Source organism: Cynara cardunculus, assembly GCF_001531365.2.
Source record: "Cynara cardunculus var. scolymus isolate 2C chromosome LG 16, CcrdV1, whole genome shotgun sequence".
NCBI classification, from domain to species: domain Eukaryota; kingdom Viridiplantae; phylum Streptophyta; class Magnoliopsida; order Asterales; family Asteraceae; genus Cynara; species Cynara cardunculus.
In genome coordinates, this window is record NC_037543.1 from 8,988,876 (window position 1) to 8,994,658 (window position 5,783).

Consider the following 5,783-nt stretch of genomic DNA (forward strand, 5'->3'; position numbering starts at 1 on the left):
TATATATATATATATATATATATATATATATATAGGTAAATGATTGTGTGAGAAGGGAAATTATGGTAATAAGCTGATATGTGTTGATAATTTAACACATAAAGCATTCGTTTTTATGTCCTTTTAGTTAGAATAATTTTTTTCATTCCCACTTTGAGTCATTTTTATTTATTTATTTATACATTTGTTATTATGAAGCTAAATATTGTGGTTGACTTGTTGGTACTCATAGAAGATGCTAATAGAGAATTTTTGTGAAAACAGCAGGATGCTACAGCATTGGTGCAACGTCGATCTGATTCATGTGCAGCTTTTTGGAGGGCTTAATAGTTAAGATGCTGACTTTTTGACAAATGGAAGACAGCTGTAGAAACTGACTTTTTGATTTAAAATCTGTTGCTAAGACTTTGATTAGACTATTGTACTTTTTAGTTACTCTTTTGTTACTATGTAACTTAACTTTAGGAAGCTTAGCCTCAAAGTATTTTATTTTTGTCTTTTAGTGTCCCCTTTTTGTGTATAAAAGGAAGGCTTGGGGTGCCTTTGTTTTTCATCCATTGTAACCCATTCTATCCCATTGTATCCCATTTCTTTCATCAAAAACATTAGCTAGTATTGTAAACCCTCTCCAAGGGTGATTTTTATTAATCTTTTGAGTTCTTCATCTTTTTATTCATTTATATTATTGTCTTTTATTTTACGTTCCTTTACGATTATTGTCCTTTACATTCTGTTATTTAATTTTCGCAATTTACATTCTCGTAATTTACATTCCCGTCATTTATTTTCTCGTCATTTACATTTCCGTCATTTATTTTCTCGTTATTTACTTTACGCAATTTACGTTTATGTCTATATTTTCCGTCATTTATTTTTTACTTTCCGTTATGAGTAACTAAGCTTTTATTGCTTGGGTGTGAGACGGAAATGTGAGATTTTCAAACCGAACGAAGGTGGCTAAGTGTTTTTGTAAACGACGTTCCATTGTTTCATTCGAGTTTTTATAAAACCAAGCACACTTCTTGACGGGTTGATCACTTCGAAAGTGTTAAAGTGCGATGGACTTAGAGATAAGCCATTGATAAGCACGTCAACTTGGATGACATAAGAGGTAGACTTGAGAAAGTTGCCGTCAAGGAGATTTGTCATTTATGTTTTTCAAACTTAACTCCCGACGGGTTGGTCACTCTTCGAAAGTGTCAAAGTGTGATAGATTCAGAGATGAACTATCAAGAACACGCCAACTCGAATGATATGTGAATCGACTCGAGAGAGTGATTTTTAACAAAGAGATTTGTTTATCCATATATTTTGAAAACACCATCGTGTCACTATCCCCAATCCGGACACCACATAGAGATATGGGTGGAAAGCTATAAAAGTGCAATGGTGAAGTCCGAGAGGAATGCCTTCAAAATAGATGGTGAAACTTAGTTTCGAAACACTGCTTGCTGTAGCATTCCTATAGCATTGGCTGCTGGAATTTGTGTTTGGATCTCATCTTAAGTCTTACACCCTTGCTTCTTTTATATATTCTGTATTCTGTTTGGATTCACCTTAAAGTCAAACAAAATTCTTCAAAATCGTCATCTGAAATCATCTCTTTCATTGGACTCTAATCTAGCTTTGGCTACAATCTCCGTGGACGATAATCCGGTACTTGTACCACTTTATTACTTGAAAAGACGACATTGGGCCGTATTGTATATTTGCTTTGTGGCCCAATTTCATTAAGTCTAAAGGTGTGAAATATCAACCAACCAAGTTTTTGGCACCGCTGCCGGGGATTGTTTCGCTAAAGTTTTATTTTGAGTAAAGTAAAAGATTTGATTTTTCTTGTACCATCGGAATCGTTTTTAAAAGTGGTGTATGCCACCGTCACAACGCGGAGAATTTTTCGAATTTGATCCCGATATTGAGAGAACGTTTCACCATAGGAGAAGGGCTCAAAGAGCATTTTTTGCTCTACTCCCTCCAAACATGGCGTTACCGCCCCCAATTATTCTGGAAATACCGCATTTGGAAAACCAACCGCCGGTTTTGAACCAATTCCATCATTCCCGAACTTTCCACAAGGACACCCACATAATAGTAATGATAATAATTTGGACACAGAATCGGAACCTAATGACCACCAAAGAGCACAAACTCCGAACATCATTAATTTGGCAAATTCAAAAAATGGGAGGATCATGGATTATGCTATTCCGGATTTTGAGCAATTAAATTCCAGGATAGTTAGACCACATATGACCGCTCTCCATTTCGAACTAAAACCGATAATGTTTCACATGTTGCAAACAAATGGCCAATTTTTCGGATTACCTTCGGAGGACCCACATTCGCATTTAAAATCTTTTATACAAATCATTGATGCCTTCCTGATCCCGGGAGTGTCAAATGACGCTCTAAGACTCACTTTAATTCCATTTCCATTGAGAGATCGGGCAAAAGCATGGTTTAATTCGTTAACTCCGGGTTCTGTGCCGTCATGGAGTAACATGGCGGAATTTTTTTTGCGAAATATTTCCCACCAACAAGGAATGCTAAGTCCAGGAACGAGATCTGTCTTTTCAAACAAATGGATGATAAGGCTGTTCCTGACGCGTGGGAAAGGTTCAAAGAGCTGTTGAGGAAATGCCCACACCATGGCATTCCGTACTGTATTCAACTCGAGATGTTTTACAATGGGTTAAATCGCATGGCAAAACAAATGCTCGATGCGACTGCGGGCGGAGCCTTTACAACCATGACCTATAATGAAGGATATGAGATCTTAGAAAAGATATCAGCCAACAATGGGCATTGGGCCGACCCACGTGCTCAATCATAGAAAAAGACTACGGGGATACATGATGTAGATGCATATACTGCATTAACAGCTCAGCTCACCTCCATGACCAACATGCTAAAAAATTTAACTTCCGGTCAAGGAGGACAGCAAGTTGCTAATACACCTGTTCCAACAGTCCTATCTGTGCAATGTGTGTGCTGTGGCGGGGAACACTCGTATGAACACTGTCCTCACAATTCTGAATCAGTAAACTATGTTCATAACCGAGCTAATCCCTATTCCAACACATATAATGCCAGTTGGAGACAACATCCGAACTTTTCTTGGAACAGTCCTAGTTTAAACCCACCAGTCCATAAACAACAAGGAACTTCTAATTTCCAACCACAACATCATGGAAACAGTTCTAACTCTCAGACTCACCAACAAAGTTTTCAAAATTCCCAACCACCTTTTCAGAACAAACCTCCTCTACAGACAAAATCATCTTCTTTGGAAGCATTGATTAAAGGACTTTTTGCACATGCACAAGCCCAAAATCAAGCTTTGATTAATCAACAAAGTGCGGCCATCAAGAAATTAGAGACTCAAGTCAGTCAACTTGTGCTTAACTAAAACAATCGAGCCCTTGGTACCTTGCCCAGTAATACAGAGGTCCCTAGAGACCTAGGTAAGGAACATGTGAAAGTAGTGACCCTTAGGAGTGGGAAGGAGTTGACAGAAAAAGTGCACAAAGATAGTGCACCAATTTTGACAGAAGCTAATGCTACAACATTGGTTCCTGCCAAAGAAAGACCCATCCGACCCTTAGAGAAGAAGGCATCCGAGACCACCACTTCTGTCCCCCCTAGATCAAACTTTCCGTTACTCTTTCCTAAGAATGCTTAAAGAAGTCAAAAGAGACTGAGGTTTTAGAGACCCCTAAGCTTGATGCTAACATTTCATTTGAACCTCCAAAGAACACTACAAAGACCCAAGGCATTCAGGACCCAGCTTTCTCAACTCATCCAAGCAAGAATGTGTAAAACTAGTCCCTCCTTACGTTCCTTACCCCCAAAGGTTGAGGAATCAAAAAGAGGAACTGCACTTTAAGAAATTCTTGGATGTGTTTAAAGAATTACACATCAACATCCCGCTTGTTGAGGCAATTGAGCAAATGCCTAGTTATGCCAAGTTTCTGAAGGACATCCTAAGCAAGAAGAAGAAGTTGACTGAATATGAGACTATAGCCCTAACCGAAGGATGTAGTGCACTTTTGACCAATAGAATACCCCCTAAGCTCAAAGATCCAGGGAGTTTTACCATTCCTTGTTCAATAGGAGGGAAGGAGATAGGGAAAGCCCTATGTGACTTAGGAGCTAGTATCAACTTTATGCCCTTGTCTGTTTTCAACACCTTAGGCATAGGAGAGGCTAGACCGACCAGATTCACACTCCAATTGGCCAACAAGTCCATAGCATACCCTAAGGGGAAGATTGAGGATGTGTTGGTGCAAGTTGACAAGTTCATATTTTCGGCAGACTTTATCATTCTAGACTTTGAGGTGGATAAGAACATTCCTATTATTTTAGGAAGACCATTTCTAGCCACCGGAAGAACTTTGATAGACGTCCAAAAAGGAGAGTTGACTATGAGACTCCAAGACCAAAAAGTCACCTTTAATGTCTTCAACTCTCTAAAGTTGATTACTTGGAAGAGTGTTCAAGAATATCTGAGATAGAGGAAATATGCTTTGAAGAAGGTATTCAGAAGAACCTTAAGTTGGAAGGAGAGTATGATGAGGAAATAAAAGAGAGAAGTGTTTAGGAAATTGAGGAATTAGGAACTGATGTTGTCCCAGTGGATGCTGCAGCATTTGAGCTGCTGGAAAATAATAAGCAAAAAGACTTCACCCCGTCCATAGAATCACCACCTGACTTGGAGTTAAAGCAACTCCCATCCCATCTGAAATATGTTTTTCTAGGAGAAGAAGGAAAATTGCCTGTCATTATCTCGTCTACCCTAGAATTGCATCAAGAAAAGAAACTTGTGGACATGTTGAAATTGCACAAAAAGGCCTTAGGATGGACCATTGCTGACCTTAAGGGGATTAGTTCCTCTATTTGTCAACATAATATCATTTTCTGGATAAGACTTTCACATCCATAGAACCTCAATGAAGGTTGAATCCTGTCATGAGAGAGGTAGTCAAAAAGGAGATTTTGAAATGGTTAGACGCTGGAATTATTTTCCCGATAGCCAGTAGTAGTTCTTGGGTTAGCCCAGTCCAGTGTGTTCCAAAAAAGGGAGGGTTCACAGTCATCACAAATGATAAAAATGAACTTATACCCACTAGAGTTGTATCCGGTTAGAGAATATGCATGGACTATAGGAGACTAAACAAGGCTACTCAAAAAGACCATTTTCCACTACCTTTCATTGACCAAATGTTGGATAGGTTTGCCGGAAAGGAGTACTACTGTTTCTTGGATGGTTATTCAGGGTACAATCAAATAGCCATCTCTCCCGAAGACCAAGAGAAAACCACCTTTACCTGTCCTTATGGCACCTTTGCTTTCAGAAGAATGCCATTTGGATTATGTAATGCTCTTGCCATCTTTCAAAGGTGTATGATGTCCATATTTTCGGATATGCTTGAAAAATCCATTGAAATATTTATGGATGATTTTTCTGTATATGGGTCATCATTTGACAACTGTTTGGAAAATTTGAAAAAAAGTTTGGAAAGGTGTGAGGAAACTGACTTGGTCCTAAATTGGGAGAAATGTCACTTCATGGTCAAGGAAGAAATTGTTCTTGGGCACTTAATTTCAAAAAGAGGGGTTGAGGTAGATAAAGCAAAGCTTGAAGTAATTGGAAAACTACCCGAACCTACCACTGTTAAGGGAATTAGAAGCTTTTTGGGTCATGCCGGATTTTATAGAAGGTTTATCAAAGATTTTTCGAAAATTTCAAAACCTCTCTGTGTACTCCTACAACATGACCAAAA

General features: G+C 38.6%; 1 non-coding gene across 1 annotated transcript; it reads right to left on the reverse strand.

Moving 5' to 3' along the window:
• Positions 1–2,548: 2,548 nt before the first annotated feature.
• LOC112499773 lies at positions 2,549–2,655 on the reverse strand. The gene has a single exon (XR_003067294.1). It is a non-coding gene; the product is annotated as a small nucleolar RNA R71 (small nucleolar RNA).
• Positions 2,656–5,783: the final 3,128 nt, after the last annotated feature.